The sequence below is a fragment of the Schistocerca gregaria genome, chromosome 6, assembly GCF_023897955.1.
Source record: "Schistocerca gregaria isolate iqSchGreg1 chromosome 6, iqSchGreg1.2, whole genome shotgun sequence".
Lineage (NCBI taxonomy): Eukaryota > Metazoa > Arthropoda > Insecta > Orthoptera > Acrididae > Schistocerca > Schistocerca gregaria.
The window spans coordinates 39238701-39251928 of record NC_064925.1 but is presented as its reverse complement, the minus strand read 5'-3'; the positions used below and the strand labels follow the sequence as shown (position 1 = coordinate 39251928).

Below are 13228 nucleotides of genomic sequence, written 5' to 3'. Positions count from 1 at the left end.
GAGTCATAGGCTGGAATGTTCCGTGCTCCGTAAGACGCCGATCAATTGCTTCGAACGTCTTCCCGTCGGGACACCTTCGTTCTGGAAATCTCTCTCGATACAAACGTACCGCGACACGGCTATTGCTCCGTTCTAATCCATACATCAAATGGGCATCTGCCAACTCCGCATTTGTAAACATTGCACTGACTGCAAAACCACGTTCGTGATGAACACTAACCTGTTGATGCTACGTACTGATGTGCTTGATGCTAGTACTGTAGAGCAAGAGTCGCATGTTAACACAAGCACCAAAGCCAACATTACCTTCCTTCAATTGGGCCAACTGGCGGTGAATGGAGGAAGTACAGTACATACTGACGAAACTAAAATGAGCTCTAACATGGAAATTAAGCGTTTCCGGACACATGTCCACGTAACATCTTTTCTTTATTTGTGTGTGAGGAATGTTTCCTTACAATTTGGCCGTACCTTTTTGTAACACAATGTATAGACTACATGTAACACAATGTATAGACTATATGACATTGTATAAGTATTTGGAAGCGATATTGATTTAGCCAATACCTAAAAACATTATTAGGAAAGGCGACTGCAAGACTTACATTTGCTGTGGGAAACGTTCATAAGTATACCGGTCTGTCCTGAGAACTGCCTACAGACAGCGTGTGTCCAGTCCTAGGGTACTGTTCTAGCAAATGTACTCCGCACCGAGAACACACGAGAACAGACACAGGGCGAATTCATTTCGTAATGTGACGGTACGCCGCATATCAAAATGTACACTATGTTATCAAAAGTATCCGCGCCCCTGGCTGAAAAGACTTACAAGTTCGTGGCGTCCTCTATCGGTAATGCTGGAATTCAATATGGTGTTCGCCCACCCTTAGCCTCGATGACAACCTCCACCCTCTCAGGCATACGTTCAATCTTGTGCTGGAAGGTTTCTTGGGCAATGGCAGCCCATTCTTCACGGACTGCTGCACTGAGGAGAGGTATCGATGTCGGTCGGTGAGGCCTGGCACGAAGTCGGCTTTCCAAAACATCGCAAAGGTGTTCTGTGGGATTCAGGTCAGGACTCTATGAAGGTCAGTCCATTGCAGGGATGTTGTTGTGTAACCACTCCGCCACATGCATGCGTTATGGTTGCTCGATCGTGTTGAAAGATGCAATCGCCATCCCCGAATTGCTATTAACAGTGGGAAGCAAGAAGGTGCTTAAAACATCAATGTAGGCCTGTGCTCTGACAATGCCACGCAAAGCAACAAGGAGTGGTAATCCCCTCCACGAAAAACACGACCACACCGTAACACCACCAACTCCCAATTTTACTTTTCGCACTACACACTCTGACAGATGAGGTTCACCGGGCATTCGCCGTTCGCATACACTGCCATCGGATCGCCACATTGTGTACCGTGATTCGTCACTCCACACAACGGTTCTCCACTGTTCAATCGTAGAATGTTTACACTCCTTACACCAAGCGAGTCGTCGTTTGCCACGTACCGGCGTGATGTGAGGCTCATGAGCAGCCGCTCGACGATGAAATCCAAGTTTTCTCACCTCGCCTAACTGTCACAGTACTTGCAGTGGATCCCGATGCAGTTTGGAATTCCTGTGTGATGGTCTGGATAGATTTCTGCCTATTGCACATTACGACCTTCTTCAACTGTGGCGGTCTCTGTCAGTCAACAGCCACTTCGCTATCACATCGGCATCAGCGGACCTAGGGATGTTTAGGAGTGTGGAAATCTCGCGCACAGACATATGACACAAGTGACACCCAGTCACCTGATCACGTTCGATGTCCGTGATTTCCGCGGAGCGTCCCACTCTGCTCTCTCACCATGCCTACTGAGGTCGCTGATATGGAGTACCTGGCAGTAGGTGACAGCACAATGCACCTAATACGAAACAAGTATGTTTTTGAGTGTGTCCGGATACTTCTGATCACATAGGGCCGTGCTGTGCGGCTCTGCAGCTGAAACCACGGCTCTCAGTGGTCGCACGCAAGAATTGCGAGCCTTTGTCGAAGGCACACTGCCAACAGCAGCTGGCCTAGGTTTGCTGAGGCAGGGATTGTGTCAAGTGCAGCGGTCACACTGCGCCACTGGCCGAGAAAAGTGGCAGGTCTTCACTCCAGGCTAAACTTATCACGGTTGGCTCTGAGCACTACGGGACTTAACATCTGTGGCCATCAGTCACCTAGAACTTAGAACTACTTAAACCTAACTAACCTAAGGACATCACACACATCCATGCCCGAGACAGGATTCGAACCTGCGACTGTAGCGGTCACGAGGTTCCAGACTGAAGCGTCTGGAACCGTACGACCACACCGGCCGGCCAAACTCACCCCGGTGATGAACACATAAGGACTGGCGCAAGCAGTGCGAAACGTGCCAAGCGCACCCGGACGTGTCCCGTCGTAGCAGTGGTTCACTTCTTGCCGCTAGTGATGTACGCAGAGCAGGTAATTGTGGAAAGACCAGCTGAAGTTGTAGCAGACTAGTGACGCAGCCCGGACTTGTATGGGGCGCAATAGCGAAATAAGAAATGACAACTTGCCAGCAGTGTCGTGTTTTGTTTGCAGGCCACTGCTTAGAATTATGAATAAAATTCAGAGAACAGTGTTAAGTAACTGAATACATTACTTTCATACAAACTAAGAGATTTAAGTAGCGCACTCCAGGAAAGTTCGATGGAGGAGTGAATGTTATGTGTTCCATACTGGACTGGAGTGACCCCTCTCAGAGCTTCACGCCCATGATGGGGGAACATTAAGAAGTAAGTAAGACAGCCACAGTATATATACGACACACTGTGTGCAAATCATTGGAGAATGTGTGTGTGTGTGTGTGTGTGTGTGTGTGTGTGTGTGTGTGTGTCTGTGTTAGTGATTCAATATGTATGGGAAGCCGGCTGCAGTGGCAGTGATTAAACACAATATGGGGGTTAACACTCATGATCTGCACGTTTAGCCCATGTTACAACAGCATCCGTTTGGCGAAGCTTGATATGCAGAGTCACGCATTGCTGGGACCCAGTGCCGCAGTTCTTTGTCGTGGAGCCTTTACGGCTGACTTCCTTATGTTGCCACACAAAGAACCGTGTCCACGTCTGGGTCTGACTCGAGGGAGCCACGAAGCTAGAAGTCGAGTTGTCTGCTGTGGCGCTGAAAAGCGTGCTAAATATAAACGAAGCAACGTCGCTGAAGTAGTTTTTGGAAAACATTTTACTTGTAGCACAAGAAATGAAAGACCGCATATTCTAGATTAACATGTTTTTTTTCAGATGCAATTGTCCTCAAATGACTGCATGAAAGCTCTTAACTTGACAGATTAATGCAATTATGGTAGTTCTAGAGTAGTTGATGTAACAGTAAAGCTTTATCTGTAAATATTACAGAAAACTCTAGTCTAACATAACCGGCTGGCGGTCTGAGGCGCCTTGCCACGGTTCGCGCGACTCCCCCCCGTTGGAGGTTCGAGTCCTCCCTCAGGCATGGGTGTGTGCGTTGTTCTTAGCGTAAGTTAGTTTAAGTTAGATTAAGTATGGACCGATGACTTCAGAAGTTTGGTCCCAAGGGAACTTACCACACCACAATCAGTCGTGGGTAGCAACTTAAAGTTTGCCCTGCTTTGACTGTTCAGCTGACACCCTGACCCTCAGCTACGTTAGTCACCAACTGCGCTCTCCAGCACAGCGGCTGTCAGCTGGGGCTCCTCGCTTTAATGCCAGCATCTGTCCCGCAGCAACCGCTGTTGTCGCACTACAAGCTACTGCTCTGGATGCGGTGTCACCAGCACGTTGGACAAACGCAAACTGGCGCCGACTCTCACAAACTGGAAATCGGCTGCTGCTTACTGGGGACAGTCGGAACAACACACGGAGGGTTCTTAGCCCTGCTCCACGCCATGTTCTCGCAAGAGGACGTCCGGCCACAAGTCACGTAAGACTGACCCAACGCTGTCAGCGCCAACTGTTCGCCCATCCATTCATCTGACAGATCTTGCACCCTCGTCACACTTATTCCCTGAAACACAGCGCTTTCAAATGTTCAAATATGTGTGAATTCCTAATGGACCAAACTGCTGACGGCATCGGTCTTACAAACTACTTAAACCAACTTAAACTACCTTATGCTAACAACAACACACACCCATGCCCGAGGAAGCACTCGAACATCCGGCTGGAGGAACCGCGCAATCCGTGACATGGCGCCTCTAACCGCGCGGCCACTCCGTTCGGTTACAGCGGTTACAGACTTGGCCAACACTGCCGTGACATTTTGTCACCCTTCACTTAAAAGGTTCCCATCTTCAGACCATCATAATTTGTGGGCTAGAAATTGTTTTGATTCTCCTCTGCACGTTTAACAAAGTACCACGTAAAATTTGAAGAAAATCCGAGACAGTTTAACAGGGAACGTCTCTGAAACTAGACTAATTGATAAGAAAACCTTTCATGCACAAAAAATAAAATGGTACCAGGCGGAACAACGTTTTCATTTCCAGGTTAGCTGGGGCTAACTCATGGCGTGCAGCCACGTCTCGATCCCCGAGTCAACACATGGGGACGTTTGAAAGACAACAACCGTCTGCACGAGCAGTTCGACGGCGTTTGCAGGATCATGGACTATCAGCTCGGACACCATGGCTGCGGTTACCATTGACTCTGCGTCACAGACAGGAACGTCTGCGATGCTGTACTCAACGACGAACTTGAGAGTACGAATGGCATAAGGCATTTTTTCGGATGAATCCAGGTTCTGTTTACAGCATCATGATGGTCGCATCTGCGTTTGGCGACATCGCGGTGAACGCACATTGGAAGCGTGTATTCGTCACCGCCATACTGGCGTATCACCCGGCGTGATGGTATGGGGTGCCATTGGTTACACGTCTCGGTCACCTCTTGTTCGCACTGACGGCACTTTGAACAGTGGACGTTACATTTCAGATGTGTTACGACCCGTGGGTCTACCCTTCATCCGATCCCTCCGAAACCCTACATTTCAGCAGGATAATGCACGACCGCATGTTGCAGGTCCTGTACGGGCCTTTCTGGATAGAGAAAATGTTCGACTGCTGCTCTGGTCAGCACATTCTCCAGATGTCTCAGCAATTGAAAACGTGTGATCAATCGTGGCCGAGCAACTGGCTCGTCACAATACGCCAGTGACTACTCTTGATGAACTGTGGTATCGTGTAGAAGCTGCATGGGCAGCTGTACCTGTACACGCCATCCAACCTCTGTTTGACTCAATGCCCAGGCGTATCAAGGCCGTTATTACGGCCAGAGGTGGTTGTTGTGGGTACTGATTTCTCAGGATCGACGCACCCAAATTGCGTGAAAATGTAATCACATGTCAGTTCCAGTATAATTTATTTGTCCAATGAATACCCGTTTATCATCTGAATTTTTTCTTGGTGTAGCAATTGTAATGGCCAGTAGTGTATACTGACTTTTGTCTGAGTGGCACAATGTAAAACGATAGCTGTTAAATGAATCAGGATATGAAAAACAAGCATAATTATGTTCCAGTCGAAAGTGTAAATGTTACGCTACGCCAGATACTTTTTCTGTGTGCAGTTGTAGGGTAGAAAACGCAACGAGCCTTCATTGTACTATCGAGCGTTTCCTACAGATATATGAATGAGATTGACCACAGACGGCAAGTGTCGGGTGTTGCCATGAGTGTGAAAATGAGATACATTTTGTTCTCCAGCACAGTTCATTCTGGCCCAGACCCTACGCACATGTAGTCTGCTTCGGAAAATTGTAACGGCAACTCCGCTGACGAACAACCGGCAGCTGCCGTGACGCTTCGTGATCCACGTCCCGCTTTCTGCGGCGCTGCGAGATTATCCGTAGCTCGGTATCGGCTGCGCTGAGCTCAGGACGGCTATTCTCTCCCACGGCAGCAATATGTCCGGCCAGGAACACGCCACGTCGGCAAGAAAGCGCTCTGGAAGGGTCGCAGCCCCGCCTGCTATCGGCAGCAATGCTCATGTGCGCGCCGCAGCAAAGATCACATTTCTGTTCAAAATTCCTAAAATTTGCTGAAAATTGTTCAGCTCTCCACATTTTCACAGCCAGTTGATTCCTATAACCACGTGTAACACAACTCCTTTTCCAGGTTCATGCAAGATGTTTATCGCAGCAAAAAATTCGTCTGCGCCGTCAAACACTCAGCTGTTTTTCTCTTCAGAAATATATTATTATAACACACCTTGCAGCCAGTTGCCTCGCTTTGTTTCTTTTTTACGATTTTTATACTCCTTGGTTTCAATATTAATGGTGGGTTGCAAGCAATAGATATCGGAGGCTATTCAAACAGACACCTATAGATTTTTTTATATCTAATAAATTTCGTCCGTAAGCAATAGATATCGGAAGCTATTCAAGCAGACACCTATAGATTTTTTTATATCTAATAAATTTCATCCGCCCCGATAGCTGAGAGGTCAGCGTGACGGTCTGTTACGCCAAGGGGCCCGGGTTCGATTCCCGGCTGGGTCGGAGATTTTCTCCGCTCAGGGACTGGGTGTTGTGTTGCCCTCATTATCATTTCACCATCAGTGGAAGGCAACAGGAAACCACCACTGGAATTTTCCTAGACGCTCATGCGGTGGACCTCTCTGACGAGGCCTCCCCCATGACAAGACCTGCCGTAAGGCTGAACTCAAAGTAAGTTAATAAATTTCCATACCAACAAGATGTGGACAACGTCAGCATTTTCCCCCCTCAGAGCATCAAACTCTCAATCCGAACAGACCGAGCGAGGTGGCGCAGTGGTTAGCACACTGAACTTACATTCGGGAGGACGATGGTTCAATCCCGCGTACGGCCGTCTTGATTTAGATTTTCCGTGATTTCCCGAAATCGCTTCAGACAAATGCAGGGATGGTTCCTTTGAAAGGGCACGGCCGACTCCCTTCCCTAATCCTATGAGACCGATGACCTTGCAGTTTGGTCTCCTCCTCCAAATCAACTCCTAAGTCCGAAAGCCATCCGTCGTGGTAGCAGCACCGTGAAGTTTTCTTCTGTTACTCAAGCGTCATTCGATGCACATTCCAGCTTGCGACGCCTCAGAGCCACTGCCATGTGTACGTATTGTACTCTGGGCCGAGATGAGTGAGGAACTGCCATTTCCTCACAATTATGTAAGTACTTATTAACATAATTTGAAAAATTACGTTTACACGGCGCTCATCGTTTGCCCTTAAGGCAGTTACCTCCTACCCTGTGGCAGATGCTCATCTTTCTCCTTTCATTGCCTCTCTCACAAATCTTGTAGCGTACCTGCAACAAGTAGTTACAACAAATATAGCCTATACTCGTCTGTGAATGTAAGGAGTGCGTCAGAACTCTCCATTACATTGAAAACAATATAGCCAATTTAACGCTATTCATTGAATTGCGTAAGCACTCAGATATCGATAGTAGCAATCTGAGGACAAACGTGGGAGCGCGGTTCCAAGTAGTGTCAGTTTCAATGTCATTTAAGCTGTCAACAGATCGTTACATGAAAAACTTAAAACTAACATTTGGATACGTTATCTGACTGCATATTTGAATATGAAAAACTACAGGCACAAATGGACTTTTAACAATGAATACCTAAGCTATCTGACTGCGTCTTTGAATAAGAATTTACAAGTGATAACAGAATCTGACTTGTGCGACGGAATTTACTGGATTAGAGTACATGACATGTTGTAGTATGTTAGTTATTCTCCTTTGGTCCTAACTTTAGCATTCATCTCCTCAGGTGACTGTCTTCTTCCATGTGGTTTACAGCAATTCGCAGCAGTAGCAGCGGCTAAAGCTTATTGTTACTAATAGTGAATTTTATAAAAAATGTTTGCTTGGGTCCTGTTAACTACTAAATAACTTGTAAGAAGGGATTTCATAAATCAAGTCTATTTAAAACGTAAAAAATCAGCTTGCCCAATTATAGTTTGACAAGTATTAATAACGGCGAAATGCCTGACAATGATATAAGTATCAATACTGGAAGGTCTCAGATAGATTATATAATGGTAAGACAGAGTTCAGGAACCAGATTTTAACTTGTAATACATTTACAGGGGCAGATGTGGACTCTGACCACAATCTATTGGTTATGAACTGTAGATTTAAACTGAAGAAACTGCAAAAAAGGTGGGTATTTGAGGAGATCAGATCTGGATAATCTAAAAGAACCAGAAGCTGCAGAGAGCTTCAGGGAGAGCATTAGGGAACGATTGAAAAGAATGGGGGAAAGAAATACAGTAGAAGAAGAATGGGTAGCTTTTAGAGATGAAATAGTGAAGGCAGCTGAGCATCAAATAGGTGAAAAGACGAGGGCTAATAGAAATCCTTGGGTAACAGAAGAAATACTGAATTTAATTGATGAAAGGAGAAAATACAAAAATTCAGTAAGTGAAGCAGGCAAAAAGGAATACAAACGTCTCAAAAATGAGATCGACAGGAACTGTAAAATGGCTAAGCAGGGATGGCTAGAGGACAAATGTAAGGATGTAGAGGTGCATATCACTAGGGGTAAGATAGATACAGCCTACAGGAAAATTAAAGAGACCTTTGGAGAAAAGAGAGCCACTTGCATGAATATCAAGAACTCAGATGGAAACCCAGTTCTAAGAAAAGAAGGGAAAGCAGAAAGGTGGAAGGAGCATGTAGAGGGTCTATACAAGGGCGATGTTCTGAGGACAATATTATAGAAATGGAAGAGAATGTAGATGAAGATGAAATGGGAGATACGATACTGCGTGAAGAGTTTGACAGAGCACAGAAAGACCTGAGTCGAAACAAGGCCCCGGGAGTAGACAACATTCCATTAGAACTACTGACGGCCTTGGGAGAGCCAGGCCTAACAAAACTGTACCATCTGGTGAGCAAGATGTACGAGACAGGCGAAGTATAGTAATTCCAATCACAAAGAAAGCAAATGTTGACAGATGTGAAAATTACCGAACTATCAGTTTAATAAGCCACGGCTACAAAATACACATGAATTCTTTACAGACGAATGGAAAAACTGGTAGAAGCCGACCTCGGGGAAGATCAAATAGGATTCCGTAGAAGTGTTGGAACACGTGAGGCAATACTGACCCTACGACCTATCTTAGAAGATAGATTAAGGAAAGGCAAACCTAAGTTCCTAACATTTGTAGACTTAGAGAAAGCTTTTGACAATGTTGACTGGAATACGCTCTTTTAAATTCTGAAAGTGTCAGGGGTAAAATACAGGGAGCGAAAGGCTATTTACAATTTGTACAGAAACCAGATGGCAGTTATAAGAGTCGAGGGGTATGAAAGGGAAACAGTGGTTGGGAAGGGAGTGAGACAGGGTTTGTAGTCTCTCCCCGATGTTATTCAATCTGTATATTGAGCAAGCAATACAGGAAACAAAAGAAATATTCGGAGTAGGAATTAAAATCCATGGAGAAGAAATAAAAACTTCGAGGTTTGCCGATGACATTGTAATTCTGTCAGAGACAGCAAAGAACTTGAAAGAGCAGCTGAACGGAATGGACAGTGTCTTTAAAGGAGGATATAAGATGAACATCAACAAAAGCAAAACGAGGATAATGGAATGTAGTCGAATTAAATTGGGTGATGCTGAGGGAATCAGATTACGAAATGGGTCACTTAAAGTAGTAGATGAGTTTTGCTATTTGGGGAGCAAAATAACTGGTGATGGTCTAAGTAGAGAGGATATAAAATGTAGACTGACAACGGCAAGAAAAGCGTTTATGAAGAAGAGAAATTTTATAACATCGAGCATAGATTTAAGTGTCAGGAAATCGTTTCTGAAAGTATTTGTATGGAGTATAGCAATGTATGGAAGTGAAACATGGACGATAACTAGTTTAGACAAGAAGAGAATATAATCTTTCGAAATGTGGTGCTACAGAAGAATACTGAAGATTAGCTGGATAGATCACATAAGTAATGAGGAGGTATTGAATAGAATTAGAGAGAAAAGAAATTTGTGGCGCAAGTTGACTAGAAGAAGGGATCGTTTGGTAGGGCATTTTATGAGGCATTAAGGGATTATCAATTCAGTATTGACGGAGGGCAAAAATCGTAGAGGGAGACCAAGAGATGAATACACTAAACTGATTCAGAAGGATGTAGGCTGCAGTAGGTACTGGGAGATGAAGAAGCTTGCACAGGATAGAGTAGCATGGAGAGTTGCATCAAACCAGTCTCAGGACTGAAGACCACAACAACAACAATGGCTGAGTGCCTGATTAACAAATTATTTCAGTTTCAGAGTTACATTAACATTTACTAACTACAACATATTTATATGGAGGGTAAGGTCGCTTCTTTAACTGTGAAGCAAAACATGGGATTACTGCAAACTCGGACTAACAATCACGACCCTAACCTTCCAGTTGCCCTTTATTCTATGCTTTCGAATTGAACCTTGAATTCCATCTTCAGTTGTAGTTAAGCCATCTAAATCTCCCCTGACCGTATAAATGAAATCAGGCTTTGAGTCTGGTATGATCTGCCATCACCGACGTGCCGGCAGCGTGACACGTCTTCTGTCTTCGAGCTCTCGACCGACACTACATAGAATCGCGCTCCCCTGTTTCGCTCTCAAATTGCTACTAGTTTCATAACAATGCTTGCAATCGCGCTCCCATGGTCGCCCTCAGATTGTTACTGTCGATATCTGAGTGCTTATTTCTGTGGCTTGGTTCTAAAAGGGCCAATGTCAGCAATTGGTACTGGTGTACGCCATATAGTTTCACGTGCTCTTCGTAATGTTAAAACGGCCAATGTCTAAGCCACATAGGATGAGAGATACTGGGGTTTCAAGATGTAAACCCCAAAGTGTTTTATCAAGTTTCCAATCAGCATAAAATGCCCAATCTTGGCATTGGCACTCCCTCTTAATTTACATTTGTTGCAAGAAGGGCCAATATCGACATTGGCTTTTTTTGCTGAGAGATGGTTTCGACAATTGAGACAGTGTTGTGACGTTGGACTTAAACATGGCAGGAATACACAGTAATAGGTGTTGTTCCTCTAACCATTCGGCGAATTGTTAGTGAGGATCCTAGACAATCTTGGTGGGCACAAACATCGTGTTGCACACAGGCGATAAGGAAGAGCTTGAGGAACAAACTGCACCTGAAATATCACCGCTCAAGTCGTCACTTTACCTTGAAGGTAAGTTTACTCAAATCTGCTAGTATCAGGAGCATTTATCCCTAATTTTTCCAACACAAGACCATACATTGACTGGTGTCTCTACTTAATGCCACTCTAAAATATTATCAACCGTGTATTACATTTATTTCATTTTTATTTTCTTTGAGGTCATACAATACAGAAGGAAATACATGTTCGTCATTATTGGCAGACGTGATTTCAAGTTCTGAAGAATATGTATTTGAAGATTCTGATGAGTACGTTCCAAGTGGTGGCGAAAGTAGTGATGAAAGCAGTGACGAAGGGAATATAGCTGTACGAAAGACAGTTGAAAATCTTCAAGGATTGAAGAAATTAGTCTAATTCACCAGGGGCCCTGGCAATGAAACAACAAAGTTCAGTGGAAGGGGGAGGAAGAAATGTGATCCACAGGATTCATCCAGAAAAAGAAAGCGAAACGAAAAATCATGGGAGAAAAATCGGAGGAAAGAATTGAAAACTGTAGAAAAGTAATATGTGATCTCGAAAGGAAAATTTATATCTGCTCAAATTCTGAAATCATTTTGCAAGTGCAGGAACAATTGCGAAGTAAATGACGAAGAGGGAGCGAAAATGTTCATAGAATATTACAAATTGTCCCCAGAAGCTCAAAATTAGTTCATAGCTAATCAAGTGTCTGAGAAAAAGAAACATGTGGAGCTTTTAAGGAACAAACCTGAAAGAACTGCAAGGAGGCGAAAATATTCCAGGAAGTACTTTCTTTACAGCCCTCCTTTGCAGACTAAGATAAAAGTATGTTAGAATATGATCCTTAGTACATTTTCTTTAATATAGAAGAAGATAAGAATAATTGTCGAGAAAATACGGGACTCTGAAGGAGGAGTGCGTTCTGAAGATGGACGTGGTAAACGTTCTAATCATCCGAAAGTTCAATCTGACGGCGTTGATTTAATAAAGGAACACATTAACATATTTCCTTCCTACGAAAGCCATTATTCTCAATCCCATTCTTCTAAGAAATATTTATCTCTAGACTTAAGTATTTCAGCAATGTACCGGCTCTATCAAGAATTTTGCCAAACCAAAGGTATGATGCTAAGAAGTGAACGGTATTCTCGAAGTGTTTTTGTGACCTGTTTCAATCTTAGCTTCCTAAACCAAAGACTAATATTTTTGTAAAATGTGACAAAAAATACGTCATGTTACTCAAGAATCGTACTGTCGATGCTGAACTTTGCAAGGTTGAAGTGGAACGACAGCAACATTTGGATTTAGCCCAGGCTGTTTACGATCAGAAAGACAGTGATAAAAAAGGTGAGCAGAATTTCAATGTAGTAACCATGGCTTCTGATTAGCAGAAATGTCTAACCACTCATTTTCTACGCTGTGGTGTGGCATTTTATAAAAGACAACTTTGGACTTTCAGCTAAACCATCTATGTAAAGAGATATAAAGAATATTCTCCAGTATGTTACATTTGGAATGAAACAGTGGCAGGCAGAAGTGGCAAAGAAATAGCTTCTTCTCTATACGATTATTTGATGAAACTGACCGACGAAATTGTTGTTGTACACCTGTACAGCGATTCGTATACCGGACAAAACAAATATTTTTATTGCCGTTATGTTTCTGAGAATATTGGAAGAATTCATGATTCAGGGAAGACGTTGGAAATCAACCACAAGTTTCTTGAAGTTGTACATACTCACCTGGAAGCTGACTCAGTTCACGCAGTCATTGAGAAGACAAAGAAAACAACAACTGTTGAAGTAGAACTGCCAAGAGACTGGGCCAAATTAATACGTGCGGTTCCCCGAAAGCCAGCCATAACAGCAATAGAGCTGGAACAAAAGGACCTGATGAGAACTCATTATCTGCACAAGAAAATTAACACAGAAGGGAATCCTATTGTTTGTAACAAGATAAAATGGATGAAGTATCACTCAGGTATGCCAGGAATTGTCTCCTACAAACATGGAAGAAGAACCATTCAAGATGATAGATCTGAACAGAAAGAAAACTCGATGATTGTCTATGCCAAAACTTG

General features: G+C 44.0%; 1 protein-coding gene across 1 annotated transcript in view; it reads right to left on the bottom strand.

Moving 5' to 3' along the window:
• LOC126278709 (fibroin heavy chain-like) overlaps window positions 1-13228 on the bottom strand; it is a 102114-nt gene that overhangs the window by 16229 nt on the left and 72657 nt on the right. The gene's annotated exons all lie outside the window — the stretch shown is intronic.